Source organism: Podarcis raffonei, chromosome 10, assembly GCF_027172205.1.
Source record: "Podarcis raffonei isolate rPodRaf1 chromosome 10, rPodRaf1.pri, whole genome shotgun sequence".
Classification (NCBI taxonomy): domain Eukaryota; kingdom Metazoa; phylum Chordata; class Lepidosauria; order Squamata; family Lacertidae; genus Podarcis; species Podarcis raffonei.
Genome location: NC_070611.1, coordinates 44,894,068 through 44,921,751, shown reverse-complemented (window position 1 = coordinate 44,921,751; position 27,684 = coordinate 44,894,068). Strand labels below are relative to the sequence as shown.

The following is a 27,684-nucleotide window of genomic DNA, read 5'->3' as shown; positions in this document are numbered from 1 at the left end:
CATTTTGCTTTCAAGAATAAAGTCACTGACCTCAAAAACCAACTCCACTGCTTCCCACAACCAGTATCTAAATGGAGGTCACTGGGCACATAACTATCTGTCTCTAGCTCTGTGCACACAAATAACTCACAAGTTTGGTGAAAAGAACTATGGGCAAAGGGCACTTTTCACACAATGGGAACACTCTGCACAAACAACCTCTCTCCAGAACATTTCTAGAAATCTGAACATATTGTCAATGCTTCACTTCCTGGAACCCTTACAGGCACCATGTCTTGATATTGAGACACAAACACCCCTCAAACACCTCACAGGACCCCTCAAGTCACTATTACAATTATGGGTGCCCAAACAGAACTGCATAACATAGAGGACGACTGCTGCAACTGTCTCCAAGTTTGCCATTTGTGAATATGTACTCTATTTCTTGTCTGAAGTGAATTGAGCTTTCCCCCCTCAACAGTTATGAGCAGTATCTCCCATGCAACCTCCAAGGGGGGAAATATACTCACTAGATTAACAGATTGGGGGCATTGCAGCATCATTTTGCTTGTTATGTGTGTTGTGATGCAGTGTGTGTGTTGGGGGTGAGTTAACTGGCTCCCTCCATGTGTGGACAGCATGTGGGTGTCACATCAGCACAGTCCCTGATTGGTGGGCTTTGGAGGGATGCCTCTTTATGGCATTTGGGTATTTTCTGTGTTCTTCCCCACCAGGGATACAACAGCCATTTCACAGGAATAGCAATGGTGTATCTCCCCACCCCATGTCATTAGATCTGTCCAAGTGGGACATGTTGCCATGTTATTTTGTGGGGTAGGGGAGGTTTCAAACATGCCTTATTTTTTGTTCTCTACCTTCCCCACCACACCCTAAATAAACATTTTCCTTTGCTTAAAATTATCCATTTTGCTGTGCGCTGTTCACAAGTTCTGGCCAGCCACCAGTCTAGTACAGTTCTTAGTGTTATTCTTTAGTGAATTAGACAGTGAAGGAGTGGAACTCCATTATTTAACAAAAATAGGGTGCACAGAACTCATGTCAGTTTGATTTTTTCTTTTCTTTTATAAGAGAGTGGCCAGAAAGAAGTCAGAAATATATATACATATATTGTATGTAAGGACTTAAGGATGTTGAGGGAAGCTACGAGAAGACGATGCAGCAGTGGAGGAGGGACACATTACCATGGCAACAGAAGAGAGAGGGATTGTTTTAGCAAAATTAATTTCTATGCACAAGATTCATCTAGAGGCAAAGCCGCCCCTCAAAAGGTAGGCCTGAACAGTAGTTTTGCAAATAATAGGTTTCAAGATCTATACAAGATATCAAGTGCAGTTGACTTTTTAGACTCCCAAGCTAAGCTACCGTTCTCCTGGTTCTCTCTCCCCCCCCCCCCAATCTTCACAATGCACAAAGCCCAACAATACAAGAAGACTGGTTAATTTCAAGGAAACGTTATTGAATCAGAAACATTTCAGCAGTTGAGCATTACAGACCAAGTTTACTACCGAATGGCCATGAGCCACCCTCAGCAAGGGCTTGTTCAATGGGCTGGGGCACCTGAGAGCTTATTTAGTGGTGTTATCCTGATCCAAAAAACCTTGTTTACATTGGCATGGAATTCTGGTAGGATTTAGTCATGCCGCATTGCATTATTCTCTCTCACGCTACTCTGTGTATGTATGTGCAGTGAATTGTAAATTCCACCCACTTCTGAATGCTCAATATCACGATTGTGCTGCCATTTATTTCAGCGCTACTGTTTACTTTGCCAAAAATCCAGGGGTTGTTTTTTTACCTTTGAGATATTGGCTTGTAAAGATACAGACTTTCTCTCCCAATAAGGTGTCCCATTTACCAAGAAGAAGAAAAAGATAGTAATTTCACAACTGTCTGGAGACTTTTTGCACAATACTTCTATCCCATAGTTTACAGCAGCTTTTGCAAATAAGATCATATGCATACAGTTAATCCACTGCCACAGTGCAAATAAACTGGCGTTATTAAGGCATTACATACTCCACACATCCGAAAAACCCCAGTGGTTTGATGCAGGTAATAAGGCACTGTGCAGCAGAGAGTAAAGCAGGCTACCATGGGATATCCTGTCATGGTCACCAAAACAGGAAAGTGTTTCCAAAGGTCTACATAGTGGAAAAATTGATGAAAAATCACTAACAACTTTGAAATTGGCTTTAAACTGAAATGGTAAGATGATTTTATGGAAATGAAAAGACAAAAGACCACATGCAAGGTTGCAACTCAACTGTATATTTATCTATTCCAGGTTAAAGGAGGTAAATTAAGATTCCCCTAATTACCTAGCTTGTTTGCTCACTAGGGCTGGGCGATATATTGATATATCATCCAAAACTGGTTTGAAGTTCACATCATAATTGTTTCATAATATTTGAGCTGCCAATATATTGTAAGGGCTAGGCGATATCTGGTTTTCAACATCACAATACCTTACCAGCTAAACACTACAACATTATCACCACCTAAACCTCACAATATCTCCAGCTAAAAACTGCAGTGTTATCAGCAGCTAAACACTGCAAGCTACCACAATGTCTGAAATAAGGATGGAACTACACAGAGGCAGACAGAACAACGTCCAGGCAACTGCTACTAATTAGGGGTCTAAAACAGATAAATGACAATATTATCAATAATCACACACTCAGTTACACGACTGGAGGCGGTGGCAAGGCCTCACAGCAGTGACAAGGAGTGTTGGCAGCAGCCTGCAAGGCCTTGCAGAAGTGATGACAAGTGACAACAGTAATGGCATTGGCCTGCGAGGCCTCGCAGTGGCGACAGGATTTGGTGACAGGATTTGGCAGCAGAAGCAGCGGTGGCCTACGAGTCCTTGCGGCAGAAGCCTGCGGGGATTTGTGGCAGTGACAGCAGGTGACGGCAATAGCAGCATCCTGTGAGACCTTGCGATGGCTACGGGAGATGGCAGCAATAGTAGTGGCAGCCTGTGAGGCCTTGTGGCAACACAAGCAATGGGGCTTGCAAGGCCTCGCCATGGTGGCAAGAAGTAGCGGCGGCCTGTGAGGCCTCTTGGAGATAGTGGGAGGTGGTGGGAGAAGCTGTGGCAGCCTGCCTCCGCAAGGTCTCACAGGCCATGTCTGCTTCTGCCACCATCTCCTGCTGCCACCACAAGGCCTCACAGGCTACTGCTACTTCCACCACCATGACAAGGCCTTGCAGGCCGCTGCCACTTTTGCCACTGCCACAAGGCCTTGCAGGCCACTACTGCTGCTGCCACCATGATAAGGCTTCGCAGGCTGCTGATTATTGTGGCACTGTTGCCAGGCTGCCACTGCTCCCCCCTCCCCTGCCATTGTTCATTCTGCCGCAGCCATGCTGCTGTTGCTGCTGCCACCGCCTAGCAAGCCTGCTGGCAGTGTGGCAGTCCCAGATTATTTGTGTTCACTATGACTCATTAGCATCCTTTGGCCTGAAAACCACCATTTGGTAGCCAAGCCCAAACCCAAAAGTCTCATTTGGATGCATTTTGGCTTGCCTGCTGCTGAAAGTGACCATGAGGTGATTGATAATCAGTTTTAGACCCTTAAGTAGTAGCAGTTGCCAGGACATTGTCCTGTTCGCCTCTGCTTAGTTCCTTCCCTATTTCAGATATCATGATATATAAATATATTGCAATGTTTAGCTGGTTATATATCACGATGTTGAAAAAGTTATTGCCTGGCCCTATTGCTCACATTTAGCTGTTTTCAGCTTCAGAATACCCACTTGATCGTAGAAACAGAGTGATGAACGGGGCTGTTATCTGAGGTTACCTGATCAAGCATACAATTACTAAAAGTACATCTCATGCTTAGAAGTTTGGGTTTGCACTTTCTATTGCACTAAAAAGAAAGAAACATTTCTGATGTTTTCGTAAGCCAAATTAGGGCAGACTGTATAACATTCTGTGATGTTTGTTTCTTTTACTTGTCTCTGTTGCTTTAAGATTGAAAACCCAGCTATTCAGTTCCATTAGCTTTCAGACAGCAGGTGCTCAGCTAGCTGATTTAGCAGCAGCCACTGTGAATTGTTGGATGCGATTTACTGACTGCAGTTCCCTACACCCCTCGATGCCACTTAAGGGACAGCAAAATAGGGTCGGAGGGAAATCTACAAGTGAGGAGATGGAGATACAGGGAAAATCTGGATGGGGAGTTATTAGATTAGCAAATGAGCCATACTTCTGCCTCTTTTTATCTCCAGACTTCCAGGAGACACATGTCACCAGTCATTTTCTACTGACCTGCACTTCCCTTTTTTAAACAGGAGTTACATAAGCAAGGCCAGGAGACCCTACCAATGGATCAACTTTAAACACTTTGCTATGTGAATCTTTATCTAGACACTCAGGAATCAATCCAGTGCCTTTTCTATTAAACTGAGCCAGAACCAGCAGCTCAAATTTGACAGGTAACCCAAAAGAAGGAACTGAGTTATGATACGCATAGCAGAGCTTGATGTATTTTAGTGTGTATGTTTTTCCAGAACCCAAAGGAGTTGCTATAGCAGCTGTGGAGCATGAGACTTTGAAATGTTGATCTACAAGGTGGCAAGAGACGAGGCTTTGCTGCATTTGTGCCTTAGTGTATAACTGTAAAAAGTAGGTCTTCGAGGGGCTGTTTCAAAACATTTTGGTTTATGCTTCATTCTATTTGAAATTCAGGTCTCATCCATGTTAACAGAATGTAACTGAAGAGTAAAGCGGCAACTTCAGGGAAGATTGGAAGAGGAGAAGAATTTTAATTGCGTCTGATTTTAAAAGCTTCTGCTTCCATATTTCTCTAGTTTAAATATGACCGACATAAATATTTTACTGAAGAAGCCTTAAGATTTCTGTGTCCTCAGTAATCAGTGAACAGCCACCTCACACACCATACCACAACAAGTGCATGTTAGCCAATTCATATAAGTACAGCAGGCCTCTGCTTCCAGTCTCAGTGCCCTGGTATATAGGCACCTGTAATAATGTGTATGCCATGCACACACATTACCTTTTGGTATGTATACGCTATATTGGGTTATAACCTTTTGAGCCTGAGAACTGCATTCCTTTCAAGGCAACCTTCTGGGGGACATATACCAGTGGTGGGTGAAGACAGAGGCAAGAGTGAGCAGAGCAACTAATGATCATCAATCTTTATTACAGCCCAAGACCAGACAACAGAAATAGCAATAAAAACACATGTAGAGAAACTAATGTCCATTTTATCTCTCTATGGTAGGCTTGTTTCAACACACATGGACATCCCTTCTCTGTCCTCCATTCAGACAAGAGTTACTATCACTGTTCAAGGACACACTCCACCTAGGCAAACTACTAAAGGGGGGTGAAAAACATGGCCAATGAGCAGCTTGGCTTGGGAGAGGAAGCCTTGCAGGAGGTGTGGTGTCAGTAGAGACCCAAGCACTAGATGGGAACATCTGAAGGTTCTCTATACCTAAGGTTCCTCACCTCTGCACTCTGTGAAGTGATCCCTGAAGCTCACAATAAATATCAATCCATCCTTCCAGCAGTCTAAACAAATACTAGGAAAGGATAAGTCTTATATACACTTTGCATTATAAATATCCCCAACAAAAAATGTCTATTTCATACCTTATCCTCTGTGAAGAAGGGAAAAGTCCTTTGAGGATCATTGTCAAAACAGAGGCAGAGAAGTCACTAAAAGAAAATAAGAAAGAACTTTTATGAGAGAGTTAATGCAAATTGTTAAGATGTGTCTATCGGGTTAAAAATACCTAAGCACCAGCAGAGGTTACATATTTCTATTATTTCATATATTTTAACCCCCCATTCTACTAGCCATGCAGTTCACTGTGCAGCCTCAGGCCAGTCACTCTCTCCCCTAGCCCCCTTCACTGGGTTATTCCGAGGATAAAATGGAGGCACCCCCATGCACTCTGAGCATCTTAAAGGAAAGATGGGGTTGGAGAATGAAAAAGAATGACAAGCAGATCCAAGCTCAGACCACAGCTCACTAGATGGCCTTAGGCAAGTCACTATCGCTACTACCAGATTTGAGAACTGATGAAAAATTATAAAGCATATTGTACATTTAAAGAGTGTTGCAGGAAATGCAAATAGAAGTATGTCATGAAATCCAAACCAAATCATATCCGATATCTTCCTCCTTATGCAAAATATATACAGTAGTCATGAAAAAGAGCTGTCACTCAGCCAAGATAAAAGAAGGTCCCTTCCCTGAGATATGGAGCGTGTCACCTTGATTAAGCCCAGCGTTACTTGAATCAAGAGCCCCTTCATTATATGGTGAAGGCACAGGCAGCTGCATAAGAGCTGCTTATGCCAGATCAGACGAAGAGTCTCACAGTCCCACACTGTCCCCCATCCTTGCCTTAGGGCAGCTCACCAATAGAGCAAGATGGGGGTAGCTGTCCCTTGTGGCTTGCTCCCAGCATCTGAGGTACACTGAATATGGATGTTGCATTTATCTCTGGCAGCTAATAGCCATTGATTTACCAGCTAAACCTGAGAGAACAAAAACATTCTGGCAAATAAATACCCACCTTGAACATCAGCTGCTGGGAAAGAGAAGCAACTGGATTCCTCCTTGCCAGCTCCTGACATTCGCATTATGCCTGGGTTCCTCCCCTCCTCCTTCCATGGATGTTTAGGAAACACTTAAAAACGAGCTACCCTCACTTCATTATCACCCGGCTTGGAAGAGGATTGTTTTGTTTTAATATGTGATCAATATCACTTCCCTTCCAAATCATATCGCCTTTCACCCAAGCTGTCAGCAAGTCAACAAGGGCTGACCTCTTCTGGCAGCTCTATTTAATCAGACCCTGAGAGGAAGCGAGAAAGAGACAGACAGACAGACAGACAGACAGACAGACAGACAGAGCCTGCCGTTGTTTGCACTTTCTCTCTGTCTCCCTTCTCTTTCCCTGACATGAGTTACGCAGCATTTCATTCTACAAAAGCCAATCTGATTCTCACTGTGCAAATTTCTCCACGGCGTCGCTCTGTCAGGGCATTTCAGCTCTGACCCGCAAATCTTCCCACATAACTCTTTCAGTGTATCTCTCGCTCAGCCTGGCACGTCTCCTGCCATGCTGCTCCCCTGGATTCCACAGTTCTATCAATACACTCTCAGGCATGACTGCAAGATTGCAATGCCCTGTTCTCGATTCTCTCTCAAGTTCGGTCAACTTCCTCCCCCTGGAGTAATAAGGTCTGCATCGCAAGATTTGTTTCAAAGAGTGTCCTCACGGGGGAAAATCTGACCACCAGGCTAATTTCATTTTCCACCTAAACAGCGTTTTAGCTGAAGAGGCAAGGACTGTACAGTGCATTCTAAACCACTGTTTACACAAATAAATGTAACCCCCTGCCTAGCCTATATTAAATGTGTCATCTCTGTCTCCTTTCTACCACTCAATTATGAAGTGGGGGATTATTTTCTTCCTAAAATATGCAGGAATTATTCTAGAAAACGGATATATTCTCTCCTGGTACAAACATTGTAGTATGAGGCAGACTCTTCCCTGATTTTCTTAGCCCATGGAACATTCTAGAAGAGAGCTATGGAAGTGGGTATAGGAACTTCCGAAATATCATCTATTTGGCTTCCTAACATGGTGCCCATTTTCTCTCACCAAGATTTTCAAAAGCAAGTTCCTGTTAGCAATTCTCGCTTAGCTAAGAAAACTAAATGTATGTGCCATACTAAGAACTCTGATGTGCCCCTTATATTAGATGGATAAACAAATGAAGCTACCGGTATATACATTAGTATAGCAAGAATATCTACTATTTCCCCCCTAACAAGGAGGAAAAGAATCATGGCACAGAAAAGCAGTATTTAATCAAGTCTCTTTACCTCAAGCACAGCCTCCCACTGCCTCCCACAGAGAGCAACCTGCAGCTCCCGCTGTCATTAAAAGACACTAAGATATTAAACAAGAATTAAGCCTAGAGAAGCATGCTGGTAGAAATATACAAACGGAGAGAGGGTGAAAGTGGAAAGAAAGGTTCCCCTCACCCCCGAATTATCCATAGTAAATACACAACGTTAAATAACCTGCTGGTGGGGGCTTTTTGGAAGGGTCAGGGAGAAATCTGTTCCTCCCTTAATAGGTCCAGAGCAGGGGTAGTCAACCTAAGACCCAGGAGTCAGATGCGGCCCATTCACCTTCAAAATCCGGCTCGTGGATGGTCCAGGAATCAGCATGTTTTTACATGAGTAGAATGTGTCCTTTTATTTAAAAGGCACCTCTGGGTTATTTGTGGAGCATAGGAATTCGTTCATTCCCCCCCCCCTCAAAATATAGTCTAGCCCACCACATGGTCTGAGGGACGGCGGGCCGGCCCACGGCTGAAAAAGGTTGCTGACCCCTGGTCCATAGCCTTGCTCTGTGGCCTGGCTTTTGATATCTGCATTTCCTAGCCTGATTCTTGTACTGCATAGGCCATTGCCAAGCCCAGAAGTGCAAACATTGTTTCTCTTTCCTTTCCAAATACAACTCTTTCTACCTATAATAGAGGGGAACAGCGGGGGTCACTGTGTGCCTAGATTTTGGCATTTAAGGAGTTGATTTGCAGTTCTTGGCTTCCCAGGAATTAAGATATCTGAAGGTTCTGCAAGGCCCTGTGTTTGTCTTTTAATCGGGCAGAGATCACCACCAGCTACTGGCTTTAATTCACTTAGTTGTTTTGACAGACCTGTACCCCATTGGGTGACCACCCCAAATCTCTCAGCTTAATCCTGCATACCTAAAAATCCATGGGAGGGATATTTCCACTTCTTAAGCCATGTGACCCCCAGGGGGAGTAGAGCTACACCCATGGATACTGACCTTGGACCTGCAGATTAGAACTCAGTACTCTTCACTCTCGCCCACCTCTAATTTCAAGCTGAACAAATTAAAAACAAAAGGTACTCCTCCAAAGGAAACCTAGCTACAGACTTTTGTGCAGTTCTTATATGAAGTTTCTCTTCAAAGGGGCCTTGAACTTGAAAAGCTTTGCAGGAGAGACAGTATAAAAGGAATAACATTTCTTTAACCCCCCAGGGTGCTTCCACACCAGGCATTTAGTGAGAAACTGCAATGCTTCATTCACTCACATCTCGGTATGCCAACAGCATTTCCTGGGCCTAGTATATTGTATGTGGTTTGGGGGCCCTGCACACAAACACCCACCTACACACCCATACACCCCCTGGTAATCTATTGACAATCACTGTTGCTTATGTAAGTACGTATATTAGCATAGTCTACCTCACAGGGCTGTTGCAAAGATAAAAGGGGGAGGGGAGGCCACTGTACACAATCTTCAAGCTCCTGGAGGAAAAGGAAAATGGAAACATACATAGACAGATAGTCATTCACAGATCCTGTAAAGAAAAATAAGCATGCCAGAAAAGTAGCCCCACCACCACTTCAACTGCAATGAGTCATATTCCTTGTTATTATTATTATTAATTACCCACCCTTCACCCTAAAGTGGATTACAACAGGGTAGATTACAACATTAAAACATATATTGAAAACAGTGTAAAACACACAAACAAGGTGGGTCCTAAAAATATATACCTCAAGTGCCAGGGTAAAGATGTGTGTCTTCAGCGAAATACCAAAACAAAACAAAAAGGTTTGCCAACCCTGATCAATGACAACAAGCAAAAAAATACTCTAAGTATGTGCAGTTTCATAACTCTGGTGTCTGAACTACCAACTCTCAGCCTAGCTTACATCATAGGGTTATTGTGAAAATAAAAAGAGGAGAAGGGGAAAACAATGTACACAGCCCTGAGTTCCTAAGAGGAAAAGCAAGATGCAAACAGGAAACAACAACAAGCAAGAGATACCCTAAAAAGCATGTGTGGTTTTTACAACTCTCAACAAACACACACTCATGAACAATACTTTTGCCATTCTTGATAAACAAAAAAGTATCCTTATGTTAAAATACAGTCTGTAGGATTTTTAACTTGCTGCAGCTGCAAGGTGTTTGATAATTTTATGGTTGTATCTGCAAGTTCATTTTGTATTTCTGTTTTCATGGTTACTTCATATTAATAAATAACAGCCCCATGACAAGCAGTAGTTGCTGTGTGGGAGAAATGGAAAACTTGGGGTCTACAAACTTATGCAACTTTTCATTTTCATCCTTGCTGCAGTCTTTAGGAGCCTACAGTTACATAGGAACAAGTTTCCTTTCCCCCCCCCCTTTGTCCTTTTTGGTCTTCCGAGCAATCAGAGAGATGAGTAGCTGCTTCCAATCTCTTCTCAGAACACCTTATTAACTACAAGGCACCATGCCAAATCCCAAGACAGGGCAGTCTCAGATGCCATCCAGGAATTCATGCAAAGGCAGAAACGTGTTTGGTAGTAAACTAATACAGTACTACTGCCAGAACAGGCCAATGTCTGAAGAATTCTAGTTGACGGTAAATGGATTCTATCAGAGGAAAATGATGGGATGTTGTACTTGTTTCTTTGTCAGGGGGATATGTGGACTGAAGGTTTGTTTTTTTATTATTAATAGCACATAGCATCAGTAATTTAACAGGTATTAAGAGCTTAGCTATATCCCAATTCCGGAGACATGTTGGGTCTGGCTAATGACACAAATTTTAACTGTTGCAACAGGTTGTAGTCATGCAATTCTGTCTTTATTGCAATTTGCCTGTTGCAGTGGGTTCAGAGAGCTCGTCTCACAAAACCAATGTCCCTCTGATTATGCATTTTCCTGCATACATGGAAATGCCTCCAGAGTAAAACCACAAGAGCCTACAGCTGACAAGAGCTTGTTCAGCAGGTAAAGAGAAATGGTCAAATGAGCAGCTACTATTATAAACACAGGAACCTGAACTGATGTAGGCAAAAGGAGAAATGCCATGCCAGAGGACAGGAATCTGACACCAATGATTAAAGCAAATCTCTAGGAAATGTTTCCCGACAGTGAAGTCTATTAGATTGATGCATAGGCTCCCAAGGGATACAGTGGAAATCCCATCTCTCTGCTCAATTGAAGAGAGGAAGTGAGCAGTAAAAATCGCAGTGCAGGATACTATGCAAAGAGCGAAATGGACAGTGCCTATCTGTTCAGATTTCAGTTAGCAGGCTGCGGTCTGTATCCATACTAATTTTAAAAAGCATGGCAAGTCCATGATGAAGGTGGTAGTGAGTAGCTTTTATTGTCTATAATTGAGAAGTGATCAAAGACATGTACCAAAATTATTTATAATTTGCTAGTGTCCATCTGTTGAAGAGAGGATAAGTGTTTGCCTCCATTCTTAGTTCACTGGTCATCAGTGCACAATATTAAAGACAGAAGGTTTTGAGTTTCTGTAACATACGTAGCCCTAACATTAAATATAGATTCACACATGCATGTTCATCATTTAATGACAGCAGAATCAAACAGAAGCCGCTCTGAAGCAAAGACAAAAATGAGTGAAAAATGGGATTGTGGTACAGTGGGGAACTGCCAAGTTTGTCAGCATATTTTTCCTCATGCCAGGTTTGGGATCACTCCTGGCCCCAACACAACTTTCTGCATAGAAAACTACGACTGTGTTTGGACATCACTATAAATTACTGTTTATTATAAACTATAAACTTAATCATTATGAGAACAAGCCTAGACAAGCCTCACTTCTCTCTCGTTTTTAAGCACGTCCATGAGGAACAGATTGGAAACTTTCACTTCTGTTTTGACTATCCACAGTTTGTATGTCCAAACCCAGACAAACTATGTTAGTCAATTGTTCTTTACTGAAATAAGCCAAACTACGGTTCACAAAACCAGCTTGTTTCAATGAAACATAGTCAAGTTTTACCACCTTTTGATTGAAATTTAATGCTAAAATGTGGACAGTTGGAAGTGGAAGCAAAAGCTTTCAGTCTTTCTTGTGGCTGCCCTGGAAGAGAGGGGAGAGGGAAAGTACACAAGACTTTGGCTTGCATAGGCTAGTTTGCATAATGTCATGGCTGTACCTGACTTAGAAGCAGGCATGAAGTTCTTGGAGGATGAACTGGACACGCCCACAGGATGAAGACCTTGAGGAGCAGGCAGGCCCTCCAACTCTGAGGATCTCCTTGAGGGGCCCTCTGGGTTGCTACCTGCATACCCTACAACATTTCTCTGAAATAGGGACATTCCATAATAATAACTTTAATATTTATACCCCATATTTATAGCCCACCCATCTGATTGGGTTGCCCCAGCCACTCTGGGCAGCTTCCAACACATATAAAAACACAATAAAACATTGAACATTAAATACTTTCCTATACAGGGCTGCCTTCAGATGGCTCAGGGATCGGATAACTCCATACACTCCTTACATTTCTCCAATGATAAATGGACATCCTAAAGAAAAGTGGGACATTCCAGGATCAAATCAGAAACTGGGACAGCTTCTCTAAATCAGGCACTGTCCCTGGAAAATAAGGACATTTGGAGGGTCTGTACCTGATGAAGAACCAGTGTTAGAAACTGAGATATGAAAGCTAGGAGCTAAATGGCACCTTAAACCTAGGTTACAGGCGCAACAATGGAATGTTTAGGCACACTTTTTAAATAACAAGCATACAAAGCTGAAAATGAATGAACTGCAGCTAAAATATGATCATTTTTCACGTGCTCTAGTCCTTCCGCTGCCTACCCTCCTAATATTTTTCAGAGGGTCTCTTCTCCAGTCTTCAGAGAGTAGCTAAAAGTGGGGAGGGAGAAAGGGTCCTCCTTTCCTTCCACTCTGCAGTTTTAATCTGAAATCTTAGGCACAGTACTACACCCAGAGCTCAGAAACTGCTTGTGCTAATGAAATTCCCTGTCACAAAAAATGCGCTTAGAAAAATGGGAGTTTCAAACACTGTGAAGAACCCCTGGAACTTTCAGAGAAGGAGGTGGAGCTGCTCACCAGTGAGAGGAATGTCACCAAAAGCTTTGGGTCCAGGCTGAAGAGCAACAGCGCAGTATGCATGTACACACCCAGAGTCATTGGTCTGTTTGTAAGTAAGGGGTCTATTGATGAATAGTGTATCTCTGGTACTCCGTCACTGCCTGCAGCTGTGGTTAGTGTGTGATTTGTATTGTTTCCTAATAAAATATTTCAATTTAAATGCTCAGGTCATTGGAAAAACAAACATTTACATGTCATTAATACTATTTTTAGTTTTGCTTACTAAAGACAGGTCAAATGTTAAATCAGATCCCAATCCATTTAAGGCATTGGAAATGCAAAAATCTAGGAAACGTAATTATTCTTCCCCACAACCCCCCCCCCCCAAATCCAGAAAACCTGGCCATGAATGCAAAGCGCTCTACCAACAAACACTCCTAGCCTAGCAGGAATACAGATAGAAGGTATATAACATCAAAGAGTGGCAAAAGACAAATTAAAACGCTCTAAAAGTACACCTACACCCCCCACTCCTAACCATTTTTCTCCAGTGAGAATTTCAATGTAGCAGTGAAAATTCCTCCCCATGTCTAAGCCTCACCCCCCCGCCTAAAAGATAACGCTTTGAATGACATAGGATGGGGAGAGGTGTAGCTATGGGAAATGGCCCAGTTGTTTTTAGTCACTTTCTGATGCTCTGTCTGTACTCCTGGCTCAGCATTTAGCCAGGTGTGCTAACGGGTGCAGGGGGCTTGGTATCCATGGCCGTGAGATGTTATGTGGGTTGCAGCCCATTTACGTAGGGGTACAAAGGGGCACTTGGGAGCCCTTCTAGCTTAGCCCCGCCTCCCTCTTCCAGTTTGACTGTTTTGAGTAGTCATTACAATTTCTCCCAGCAGCTATTTTATAATTAAAAGCAAGGATTTATAGAAAGCAGATTAAAAACCAGCAGTTTTCTGAGATACGCTCTGCTTGCAATTCCATTTAATCATGTGGCCCTGCAAAACAGAATTTCCATGCAACATGTCTCTTTTTCTCCCTAGGAATGTGGTGCTGTTTGTCCATACGACCGTTCCCAATTATTTACATCCTTACGTCACACGGTTCCGAGCAAATCACATTTCAGCAGGGCCAAACGCTTACTTAATTCGGAACTGTTTCTCTCTCAGCTGCTTCCATCCTAATGTGGATGCTGCCTGTTTGAAATGTCCCACCCACGGTGTGCTGTTTTGGGAATCTCTGCAGGGAACTCTGGGACAGGTGCCCAGAAAGCCTCTGAACAGTCTAAAATTACTTTTAAGTCAAGCAATGCTAATGTGAATGCAGAGCAAGCCCATAACAGTTTACACAAAGCCATCTGCGCTCAAGATGTGTCCACACAGCTGGTTGAGTCTCCTAGGCTGCCAAGGTTGGAGCTTGGCCTCATCCACACACCGGTGACAGTGTACCATGGATGGACCACTTGTTCCAGCAAGTTAGCTGATGGCTATCATTGTAGTTCCACAGGATCATAACCCACGCATAACCCAGGAAGGTGCTGCTAGGCCCTCAGCACCAGTGGGTGGTCATGACTACAAAGCCATCAAGGCTTTTCATTAGGTACAATTCAATGATACAATATGTCCTCAAGTAGTTGCTAAGAAATATAAATACAAGAGAGAATAATCCTCAAAGAAGCTGAATAGTGGCTGCAATCCAGACCCACCTGCACAAAGTGGGATACACAATTGCTATGAGTAAGTGCTGTCTGGTCTGAGTTGTTGGGCTATGCACTGGATGTGTGGGGGAAGGGGGACATTCCTATATCTTCATTGCCAGAGGTTCCAGGTGAGTGGAAGAGACCTGTGATGGGAATTGATTGTGTTTTTAATCCTGAAGTCCTTTGTATGGGGGAAACTACAAAAGAAACAGCTGGCTGCCTGAATTTAAAAAGCATGGGGCTTGGCTCACTCTTTAATCAAAAGAGCCCCCAGCAGAGTTTAGAAACACAAGCATGTATAACATTTGTCTAGCACAGAAAAAATAGGTTATTAGACCTTTAAATAACTCATTTTAGACACTTAAAATGTGCTGCTTTGTCTTTCCCCTGTCTCAACCCCTTTCACAGTGAATAGACCACACACTTTAGTAAGTTTAAATGCTTTACTCACATAATTTGAAGTTTCATTAATGCATCAGCCAACGCGACAGCAAAGTTAGCACAGGTAAAAACTTTTTGAGTACAAAATACAAAATTAGTTCCAAATGGGAGTCTGGGCTCGGAGTAGAGCCCAGGCATATCTGTCTGCTCACATGGTGTGAAGGAGAGAGAGAGAGAAAAGGAAACAGGAAAACCTTTACCTCCTCCCTCCCCAAAGGTGAGGGAGCATGACCCAGTGGAGCCTTCTCTAGCAAATTCAGGTCTATGGTCTTAGCCTCTTCAGGCATTAACTAACGTATAGTGCACGTGCATTGTTAGGTTTCACTGCAAAAAACTCCCACAACCTGCTTGTTGTACTTTGGGTCCAATAATTTACAATAATTCACAACAGCACAGCTAAGTGTAATGGGCTTGTGGCTGTGGTAGATAGTGCCTGGGACCCTGTGGGCTCTATCCCCTATTCCAGCCTTCCTCAGCCTCTTGCCCTGTGTGCTAGCTGGGGCAGATGGGGACACCAGGCTGGGAATGACAAATCATCATATATCAGTGTAATGGTTATAGGGGTTGCTCGTGCGTAAGTTGCCGCCACTCCTGGCTAGGTTGCCTGGTTAAACCTTTTCTGTCTGGACAGCCTTTCACCTCGTGGCTGTTTCAGTCGCTAGCAGAATCCGTCAGTGGGAGTTTCTTGAACTTCTTCCAGCAAAGAAGTTCTTTGACGCCAAGTCTACGCCTACTTTCCCTGCGCGGAAGTCTTCTGCGCAGGGTGGGTGTGGGTAGAGGAGGACCCGTGCTCTCCCCGCTGGTCTCTGGCGAGGAGTCCTGGAGCCCCCTCGCCGATTCCCCCATCTCCCCCCCTTTATCCCTGGTGTTACGTTGATTTCCTTCCCCAGCCGATGAGTTGCCTCTCTCCCTGCTGGGCCCTTCTCCAGCATCGCTTGGGAGCCTTGCCTCCGCCTCTCGCTCCGATGTCAGTTCCCTGACAATCAGCTTGGTTTAATGCATTTCTGCCTAATACAGTGGTACCTCAAGTTACATACGCTTCAGGTTACAGACTCCACTAACCCAGAAATAGTACCTCGGGTTAAGAACTTTGCTTCAGGATGAGAACAGAAATCCCATGGCGGTGGCGCGGCGGCAGCAGAAGGACCCATTAGCTAAAGTGGTACCTCAGGTTAAGAACAGTTTCAGGTTAAGAATGGACCTCCAAAATGAATTAAGTACTTAACCTGAAGTACCACTGTACTGTAGCTAGGATCCAAAGAACCATGTAGCTAGTTTTGTTCGCTCTGTAGGGCTTTGGAGCTGCGCTTTTCAATAGCTTCCTTTACTGTCTGGCAAATCACAGAAAACCAGGTTAGAAATTGTTACTGAAACTCTCCTCAGTTTTGTGTTTTAACCTATACAGTTGCTTCTAGTGCCAGATGCTGTATGCCAGGTAGCTGAAGCCACAAACTCCCCCTGCCACCTAAAGCCCACCTACAATTCAAGGTGTGGTGCAGCCAGCACGGTGCCTTCCGATGTTATTGGACTCCAGTTCCCATCAGACCCTGCCAGCATCGCCAATCGCAAGGCATTAAGAGAGTCGTAGTCCAATACCATCTGAATGGCATCACTTTGTCTACCCCTTAACAAATAGTCACAGCTGTAGCTAAGCTAGTATGCAATGAATTATTTTGAAAGTCTGCTTAGACTCGGAAGTTATACTTGGTTCATTCCACCCCCACCCCCGCCGCTGCCTAATTTTAGGTGGACCATTAAAACATTTTTGTTCTGCACAGCTTTTGGCTGGCTATAAATGTCATTAACTCCACTCTGTTTTTTAATGCAAGATTTTTTTCCTCTTGTTCTTAATCCATTTTTCGTATTGCTTTAAAGTTAGCTATAAATTGACTTGAGCAACCTTTTGGCACCGAAAGGAAACTCTCATATCTATTTGAAGAGGAAGAGATATATGAATATCAACACTTTAGTATTTATGACACCTAAACATGAACGTGTACATTCTGAAAATTTGAAAGTAGTTTTAATAAAAATTACTCATGAGTCAGGCCCCTCATCTTCATAAAGTGTTGGGCTCATTTAGCTTGTACACTGTCTGCTTAAAGTAAAACAAAAAATGTACCCACCTACATCCCATTGTCAAATGCTAAAGGTAGGGGGAAATATAGGAGCAGTTAAAAAAAATCCACCCCCCCCCAACTCTCAAGTCACTTCACTGGAATGGGAGGGAGAACTGAGTAGAGGGTAGGGACTGAGAAGAGATGGCGTACAACTCAAACCACAGTATTGCAGGGGCATTTGGCACTAATTATATACATCTAAAATATTTGCTACTGGGGAGGGATTTACAATAACCCAGTTTCTTCATAGTCTTTTCAAAAACAGAATTCCAAAGGAGCTGCCCACTTTAGTCCCTAAAGTAAAGCAAATATATGAGAAACTCTGGAATTATTTGTGTGAGTTTATCAAAGGTGAAAGTTCCAGACTAGAAGTTCCTGAAAGCCTCCTCAAGAACAGATGCAAGGCAGTGAAAATAGACGCTCCATGCAATCCTTTCTCCATACCCCTCTGTTGGGCAAATGAATGCTACAGAATATATTGTCCAAGTTCCAAGACAAGGGATTCACAAAACCCATTCCAGCTCTGGACCACAAGCAGAACCCCATTTCCACCCCCTTTACAGTGGACCCTCTAGTTATGTACTGCTCTGGATACATAACTTATGGGTTACGAACGTGGCAAACCCAGAAGTGTATACTTCCGGGTTTCGCCATGCACGCGTGCGCAGCAGCACCTCTGCCTCCGGGCTTTCTGGGTTGCGGATGGATCCCTGGAACAAATTTAATTCGTATCCAGAGGGTCCACTGTATTTGAAATTACCTTTTAACTGTTAATAAAATATGTGAACTTACAGGAATGGCACAATACATGCTACTTGAAATGCCAGACATCCGTCTTGTACAAAACCACCACTCTTGGGACCATAGCCCAGAGGCAGAGCACATGTCTTGCATACAGGAGGGCCCCAAGTTCAATTCATCATTATCTCCAGTTGAAAGGAGCTTGGGTGGAGGGCCCACAAAAGACCTCTGTGTAGGACTTTTGAGACCTACTGTCACTCACGGAAGACTGTACTAAGCTAAACGACGATCTGGTTTAGCAACAAGCAGGCTTCAAAAGTAATAGTTCTTTTAACTGAACAACATTTTGGGGTTGATACATCAGGCATACAGATATGCAATTGTTAATACAGTGGTACCTTGGTTCTCAAACTTAATCCATTCCGGAAGTCCGTTCCAAAACCAAAGCGTTCCAAAACCAAGGTGCGCTGTCCCATAGAAAGTAATGCAAAATAATAATAATAATAATAATAATAATAATAATAATAATAATAATAAATTTTATTTATATCCCGCCCTCCCCAGCCGAAGCTGGGCTCAGCTTCTAATGGATTAGTCCATTCCAGACCTTTAAAAACAACCCCCACAACAACAACTTAGCATGAATTTTACTATCTAATGAGACCACTGATCCATAAAATGAAAGTGATAAACAATGTACCGCATTCACACAATCTATCAATCAGTAGCTGAACTGGGTTCCACACAGTCACAAAAACAAAAAAAAAGAGAGCTGCAAATACAAAACGGCAAAAAAAATAGCAAAAACAGACAGACCTCAGCGTAACACTCAAATTGGAAGCGTAACACTCAAATCGGAAGCATAACACTTAAAACGGAGCACGTTCGGCTTCTGAAAAAAGTTTGCAAACTGGAACACTTACTTCCAGGTTTGCAGTGTTCGGTTCCAAATTGTTTGAGTACAAAGGCATTTGAGAACCAAGGTACCACTGTATAGGCGCCTCCCCGTTTACATGCAATCAACTTGCACGCGACCATGTATATGGACAGCACTGGGAAAGAAAGAAAGAATTAGAATCATAACCAGAAATGGCGGGAGAGAGCTGGAGAGTTCTTGTGGCTCACAAGCAGACTCTTCCCAGAGCCCGAAGAGGGCGTCAGTGTGGGGGGAGGAAGCCCCAAAGCTCAGTGGGGCTTTGTTTAGGCTGCTCAACCTCCCCACAGGTAGCACACCAGCAGCACTTGCTTTCCTACATGTCCTGTATGCTCCTGCCAGCCCCAGAACTTCACATCTGGATATTTAGAGAGAAAGCTGGAGAGCAGGGGGAAATAGGCATTTAGAGGTTTTTTAGAGGGTGCTCCCTGATTTCACTTATGCATGAGGGGCCCCAGAACATAACCTCCTGCATAAGTATATTTCTATTGGTGAAATTGTTGTCCTTCTAGAGTCTAGTGCTTGAATTGTGGCCCTTTTCCTTCTTTTTTTAAAAAAATAGCTAAGGGGATAGTCACAAAGGAAAAGCGAGGCAGGGCCCCTCTGGCCCACCTGTAATTTGAGCACTGCTTAAGCCTAATGGATGAGATGAAATAGAAATGTAATAACTAAATATAACCTGCCAGGTGACAGGCATACCCACATGTCTTTCCTCACTGCTTTAGCAGAAACATTTAGAAATTCCACTAAGGCCTGCTCTGGCATACATCTTAATTAACAATCTAAAGCAAAGGGTGAACAATGAAGTCCAAAATATGCTGATAACACAAAGCTGTTCATTACAGTAGAGTCCAAAGCAGTCTCTGAAAGAGTTGCAGAAAGATCTTGCATAATTGGATTACTGAACAACACAATGAGCACATGAAATTTAATGTTGATAAGTGAAAAATAGTGCATGTTGGGGAGGGAAATAATCTGCTCTCTGTGGTTGGATTTTTGAATAACTTGGGAAAGGGATTTTGAAGGCATTGTATATAGACCATTGAAAACACCACTTCAGCATACAGCAGCCATTACTAAGGCAACGAATGTTACAGATAGTTACAAAAGCAATGGAAATGGTTAGGGCACATCTAAAAATCATTGTGTGTCTAGCTGGACCTTGAGGACTTTGTTCTGTTTCTATCACCCTGGGTCAAATCAAATACTGTAGTATTAGAAAATGCACAAAAGATCAAGTTTTAGAAAATTCAAGCTAGGGATTACCAATTTAGAAACTATATGGTGTAGAGAACGTGTGTTTGTGTGTGTGGCTAAAAACTATTACAGTCATACTTTGGAAGTTGAATGGAATCTGTTTCACAACTCTGTTTGACTTCCAAAACTGTCTGAAACCAAGGTGTGTCTTCCGACTGGCTGCAGGAAGCTCCTGCAGCCAACTGGAACCCACATCGGATGTTCAGGTTCCAAAAAACGTTTGAAAACCGAACATTCACTTCTGGGTTTGCGGTGTTCCGAAGCCAAAACATTTGAGTCGCAAGGCGTTCGACTTCCGAAGTACAACTGTACTTGCCTTTGGCACAGCAATCTTATGCTCACATTATGTGAGGATCAAAGCTAATATCACCACTATTCCAGTGGACTGGCTACTATATCCAATGTAAGGTTAAAAAGGTAAAGGTAAAGGACCCCTGGATGGTTAAGTCCAGTCAAGGGCAACTATGGGGTGCGGCGCTTGTCATCTCGCTTCAGGCCGAGGGAGCTGGCGTTTGTCCACAGACAGCTTTCTGGGTCATGTGGCCAGCATGACTAAACCGCTTCTGGCACAATGGAACACTGTGATGGAAGCCAGAGCACACAGAAATGCTGTTTACCTTCCTGTCGCAGCAGTACCTGTTTATCTACTTGCACTAGTGTGCTTTTGAATTGTATCCAATGTATGATCAGCCCAGAAGCGGAGAGGAAAAACACACAAACAGAAAATACAACAATGGCATAAAAACATATGCCCAGCAGCCCTAGAAAGTCCTCCTGTGCCCACAAGCCAGGCATGCACTGGGAAAGCGCATGAACTCCTGATGATGGGGGGAAAGCCCAGCACATGCCTCTGCAGCGCCACATACACTGAACATGCACAATAATGCTACAGCAGTAGGACCAGTGGCAGAGACAGCAACAACCCTGAAACTGAAAGTTCCCAGGCATTCCTACAGACAGGCGTTTGAATCCCCTTATGCTTCTCACAGCCACCATTTTAGAACATTGCACAAAAAACAGAGGACTAGTATCTACAAAACATACCAGCCACATAGCTGGCTGGGCTGGATGTCTGTAGACAACCTGTAAAAGACCCACTCAGGTTGTGAAAGATGGTGTCGCCAAGCAACCCAAGGAGATGTTAAGGACATGCAACAGAGGCAAACACAGACAGGCACCCCAATAACATTAGCCTCCAGTGAGTCATTCCAAAGGACATGGAGCTGGAAAATGGGGGGTGGGAGTTCAAGCCCAACTAGGGGGAAGAAAGAAAACATGCCTCCACTCACCATTTGCATGCACAGAGAAAAGTCAAGCCTGTGGTCAAAAAGGGGGAGGTAACAAGCCTTGAACCCACACTCAAACTGAGCAGTGTTCTCTGAGACACTCAGTCACAGCGGCAGACCCAGAAAGTTCAATTCCCCACTGCCTGAAGCCCCAACACCCACCCATAGATGTCAGGAGCACAGGGCGTGCAGAAGGAATCCCATCCAAGTGGAACAGCTAACGTTTTATGTGCTGGAGCTCTACTGCTCAATAAAATGGGCCAGGCATGCAAACTGGAGCCAAACAGGGCAAATGCTGCATAGGCTCCAGCTGGGAAACAATCTGGTCCTTTGGGGTAAGCCAACCCATTTGGCCCACCCTAATCCCTGTGACCAATCCACCCCACTTCTGCTATTTTGCTGGATAGCCCAGCCCTGCTGGGTGACCTCCCAGCAGGACCCCTTGACATCTCCACCTCCATTGTCATCCCCATCTCGTGTCTCCCTCACCCCATTCTCCCACCCACAGCTGACTGCTACATGCACACTGGCAACATCACCCATCCCACTTGTTTCCCCTTTCAGACTCCAGGAAACAAAGTGAGCCAAGAATGGAAGGGGCATTGCCCCTGAGCCCATCAAACGCCCTGTAGCCTGCCATGCTCCTACTGAAGTAGGAGAAAAGGATCCCTTTCAGCACTCCATGGCAACAAAAAAAGCAGCACATGCAGTATAGTCAAAGCCTTTATTGAGTAGCATACTGATAGAGTGCGCAACATGCTGGATTAATCTAGTAATAATAGTACTCTTCCATTCCAGCTCTAATCAAGATTACTCAGAAGTTGTCCTATCTGGTTCAATGGGGCATGCATCGGATTACAACGGTACACTACTGACCTATAGCCTTCACAAGCACAGCACAACCTCACTAGTACAGTATTTTTCTTTAAAAATGGGACAAAGATTCAGGCACAGCAGAGGCACCAGTGGCTGTTAACCACCAGAAGAACACAAACAGCACTCACAGTATCTTTAAGGTTGGGGTGAAAAAATCTAGGGATCAGAAATCCAGAATAGGGTTGCTGAAGAGGGCAGAAAGGAGGAGAAAGCAGAGGGAGAAGAGCTGGCTCCTTCAATAGTAACTAAGACTTCTGAATTTAGACAGTTCCCTATTGGTCTTAGTCACAATATTTATCAGCACGACTTGAATTAACCCGATGGTACTGGATAAACATGTTTTGGGAAGACAACAGTCCAGAAGTCAAAATAAATTATGTCTAGTTTACCAAATAAAATGTAATCTAGTGACTACAGTTTATTCTATGCTTTCTCCAAGGAGCTCAAGGTGGCATAGACAGTTCCCCTGTCATTTTTGCCTCATAACGTATTATGTGAAGGAAGCCACTCAATGAGCTTTATCAGGGATTTGGATCCAGTCTCGCCAATCTCTCCTGCTGTTTCTTCCCAGGCTCCTTTGATCCTGAAGGTAACATATAGTCACCATGGCAATAGTCAGTGACAACCTTCCCCCATGAATCTGAAAAAATTACCTAGTCATGACATTTAAGTTGGTGGCTATTGCCACACCTTATAGAAGTTAATTCCATACTTTAACAATGAGCTGTTAGAAGAAGTTTGGGTCTAGCTCCCCCAAAGTCCTTTTAAGTACCGGTAGAGAAGTGAAACAGGAAATTGGCAGATGGAACAGCAGAAGTGTCTGTTGCTGTTTCCTAGAGATCCTTCAGATGGTCTGTTTATTGCTTGCACAAAGCTTATGTGGCGACTAGACTATGTCCGGTCTTTATTGAGCATTGAGACCAGCTAGTTATAAGGCAATGAGCTTTCATCCTGAGTTGATTGTGCAATAAGTTAACACTCCCTTCTTTTTGAAGAAAATTAAGGGGTCTGGAGTGATTATACCTGCCATATTAGGGGCCTCAAATATTTGTTGCCAAGCGATGGGGACAAGTTTGGTGGGGACTCTTCTATCTGAATACTTCCGAATGACATGCCTCAGACATAAACCCATGCAGTAGTTCGTTACTTGCAGATTTTGGTATCACATGTCCATTGCATGCTTTCTGTTGACAGGAGTATTGTGGTTGTGGTTGTTGTTGTTGTTATCACTATTATTAGCCCACCATTCACTCTAAGGTCCCAGGGCAGGTTACAACAATTAAAACACAATGTTAAAAACCATTTAAAAGGACTTATGACCACAAACATAGGTCCTAAAACTATATATCTCAAGTGTTAAAAGTCAGGATAAAGAAATTGTAATTGTTTCAAGTCAGCGCCCCCAAAATGTTCTGCACTTTCATTATTGGTAAAGCCATGTTTCACAGAATCAAAATGGCTGACAAGAAAAGAAAAGATGTCAAAGAAACCACAATGTCGAAAGCAGCTTTTTATTGTAACAAGAAATTAAAAAGTGCACTCATTTCACCAGCCAACGTATTTGTGATATATTCTGTCTATCAGCCCTCAACTGTGGCTCCTCAGTAACATGCCTCTTTTATCTTGAAATCACTTTTCAGTCTCTCTCATTTAGATTAATGCATGAAAAGCTGCACTAATTCAGATTTATTCTGCCTCTCCATTTAATGCCTTTCAGGCAACATAAAGCACGTTTGGAAATAAAAATTGATGCATGACTAACGCACGCCACCAGTATATTGGCGCAAAAGTGACGATCTGGCAGAGCTGCCTGTTAGGTTTTGCCTTTATTCCTACACATACACCCCAATTAGCCACAAAAGCTTTTCAGAGAGCAAGTGTTTGAGGTTTGCAATCAAGGTTTCTGGAGACTTTGAATTTCCCTGCAGTCATCAGCACTGAGACACACAGACCCATTCACAGATTTAGTCCGCCAGGATCATCCGAACAAATAACCATCCTTCAGATTCCTCAGGCTTTCCTCTGATCTCACACCCTCGAGCAGCAGTCCCTTTGCCGCGACCCCCTGAAACTGAGGGGGAGAAAGAGCATATTTCCCTCTGTCTTGTTTCTCCACGCAAACTATAACCGCTTCCAGTTGCCACAAAATGTCCTGCTCCATCTCACAGGATGCCCTCAAACCGAAACCGTCCAATTCCTACAAATGTAGAATAATACTAATTTTTTAGTTGATTCTGTGTGACCCACATTTCCTCCAAAGAGCTCAAGGTGAGATACAGGTTCTCTCCCTCACCATCACACCTGCACAACTACCCTATGCTGGCAGGTTATGCTAAGAGGCAGTGACTGGCCCAAGGTCACCCAAAGAGCTTCATGGCTGAGTGGAAGGTTGAACCCTGATCTCTCCTGGATTCTAGTGCAATACTCTCACTGCTACACTGCAATGGCTCTCAAACATTTACAGGGAACTTTGGAATGTAAAGCATATGAATATAAGAAGAGCCTTGTGGGATCAGGCCAAGACTTTTCTTGTCCAGAATCCCAATTAGAATAGTGGCCAAATTATGCTACTGGAAGCTTACAGCAGGAGATGTTTCTGGCCCCTTCCCCTTCCCGCCCCCACCCACAATCTGGAAGCCAGAAGACTAGCACCTCCAGACCTGAAGGTTCCCTTTAGCTAACATGATTAATTCCCACTGATAGAACTGTCACTCATAAATTTGCCTAAGCCCATTCTGGTCATAACACCTTGTATGTGGCAGTGAATGCTATGCATAATACATGCATTGTGTGAAGGACTATGTCTGTGCTGAATCTACCATCACTAAATTTAATTGGGTGACCCCAAGCTCTTGTATTAAAACAGAGGGGAAAGGGGGGAAACCCTCTATCTCTCCACACATAATTGTATAAGTCACAACAGTGGCTAACCAGGGCCTTCCAGATATTGTTGGGACCCCAACTCCCATTAGCACCAGTCATGTATGATCATGGACTAGTAGGAGACTCAGGTGCTAAAGGGGTTGTCTGGAGAGGTCACTTCCTGGTTCAAATGGAGAAGCTGTTTTCTTTTCTTATTATTATTAAATTAATTTTTATTAATTTTTCATTAATAACAATCCAATGGAGGCCACATTAATACAATACCAAATCATGCCAAATCACAATACAATAAAAAAGCCAATTAATCAGTTCCGAATTCAATGTTTTTGGATGACTTCCTGTGTTCCGGTTATCTGGAGTTAATGTTAATCCTTGGTCCTGCTCCAATTCTCTTAATTAGTCCAAATTCTACAATTCCGATCTTATTCCTTTGTTTTAGCAGCCACTGGTGTGCTTGTGTTCGTATTTAATAAATCCATATCCATTAACTTACAGAGGGAATTTATATCCTGTAGTTTCTGTGTGAAATATTTGTTTACCTTCTTCTTTTCCTTCATGTTGTAATCAATCAATTTTCTTCAACATTGCCCCTCCTCCAAAAACTCATTTCTAAGTACACTACAACTCCATTTTGCCTCTCCAAAACGGAAAGCACTCCAGCGTCCAGACGTGACTCTTGGCTTACTTCCAGCACTTATCTCCTTTACTCCTTTCCACCCTTCTAACGAGCGGGTGTCTTACCAAAACCATAATAAATCAAAATTAGAATTCTCTTTAGTAGGCAATGTTACAAATCATCAAAGTATTTCACACAGTCTATTCTTTCAAGTACTCCGTAAAGAAAATTATAGGTGCTTGTTGAATCCCTCTTGCATTTCATATATAGTTGTAATCCATTCAGTGAAGGCTTGCTGAATCATAGCACAACAAATATAATGTAAATATGATGTAAAACGAGATCAAAGGCTCCCCTTCACTTACATAGTGTTCCAATTACGATAGCAAGAGTCCTCTCCAGATCAAAACATTGACACTCAGTGGCTGATTCATGTAGCTGGTTATCTTTCTCCTTCATGCAGAACACACCTGTTTTTTAAGTCCAAATCCAGATCCATTTTAAAAGAAACAGAAGTACCTCTGCTCATGGCGACTGCCTTGGGGAGTTTCCAATATGTACAGTGCTATGCACTCTGCGTCCCTGCCCTTGCATTCCATTGGAGCGAGAGACAGTTATCGGAAGATTGGGGGAGGGGCTTGCAAGGATAATTACCCCCAGATTACCCTTAATTAACTGTACGGGTGGGATCCACTGTTCGCCATGGCGGGAGTGCCAGAAGTTGGAGAAGCTGTTTTGAACAGAACCCAGCAATGGAAGGGCGCAGCTCTATTGAGGCAGCACCAGGGGTTGAAATTTTGTGCCCCTAACAATTCTGCACATGGCGCAACCACCCCGCTAAGCTGAACCTGCAAGAGTGTTCATGCCAATGTCAAGATCTGCATCAAGGACTTCCTGTTTCATTTTTAATTCGTGTATGTTTGTGCAGAATCTAATAACAGTGCCTTGACATTTTTAAAACCAGAGTAAAAGCCAGTTAAATAGACACTGGAAATGCCAAAAAGAAAAAGAGCACAAATTGCTAATTGAACCAATAGGCTATAGGACAGATGGGGAATTATCTTTTTAGGCTGCCAATTTAGCAATGCATTCCTGCTGCATGGTAGTTCCAAGACAACATCCTGGAACCACAGCAGTGAGGTTCATGGAAAAGCAAAACAAAAAGATCTTAGGAAATCATGGTAAGACACGGAGGCAAAAATAGGAATTGGTACTGAATGTTGCCACCTTAGGAATATGAAATAGTAAAAGGCAGGACAAAATAAAAATAAGGATGATTTAAGGTGAGGAAGAAAACGCACATAAGGCATGGATATAGGGAGGGATCTAGTTCATTTAAAAGATACAGAATAAAAAGCAGCTTTTGTCACATCACCTGATGTCCACATGTCCTCGTCATCTAATACATAAAAATAATTGAGGACACAGAAATTTCTCTAAATTAGATTTGTCAGGTGTCAGTAGACCCTAACAGAATAACACTAAATACAGAAAGTGGAGGCGTTGCCACAACAGTCCTCAAGGACAAAAAAGGCAGATTCATTTTCGCCAAAGGGACACTAGACGGCAAAATCAAACTGACAATCGGCTCCATATATGCCCCAAACGCGAAACAATTAGAATTCTTCCAGAAGACACTAAACAAATTCCTCTCCTTCTCTGAAGGGGAAGCAATCCTAGGAGGGGACCTCAATCTAAATATGAAAGGTATATCCCTGAAAGATATCCACCCTACAACCCCATGGGCAACCTTCCTCCGAAGGAAACCTCCAACAACTAGGAACTCTTACAAATTACTAAAATTGCTAAAAAACAGGGGTCTCTACGACATTTGGGGTGAGCAAAACCCGGGAGACATCAGCCATACATTCCAATCGGGACACCATGATACAGTGTCCAGACTGGACAGCATTC

General features: G+C 43.3%; 1 protein-coding gene across 12 annotated transcripts in view; it reads right to left on the bottom strand.

The window, feature by feature from the left end:
- The window catches only part of TCF20 (transcription factor 20), a 193,724-nt gene that overhangs the window by 145,258 nt on the left and 20,782 nt on the right, over nt 1–27,684 (bottom strand). For 9 of the 12 annotated variants that reach the window (XM_053406432.1, XM_053406447.1, XM_053406438.1 and 6 more), the window contains exon 2: nt 5,636–5,701. The gene's annotated coding sequence lies outside the window, so the exon portion shown is untranslated. Of the gene's footprint in view, nt 1–5,635; nt 5,702–6,567; nt 6,797–27,684 lie in introns of those variants that run through there. The other 3 variants (XM_053406433.1, XM_053406440.1, XM_053406442.1) reach the window with 1 other exon arrangement.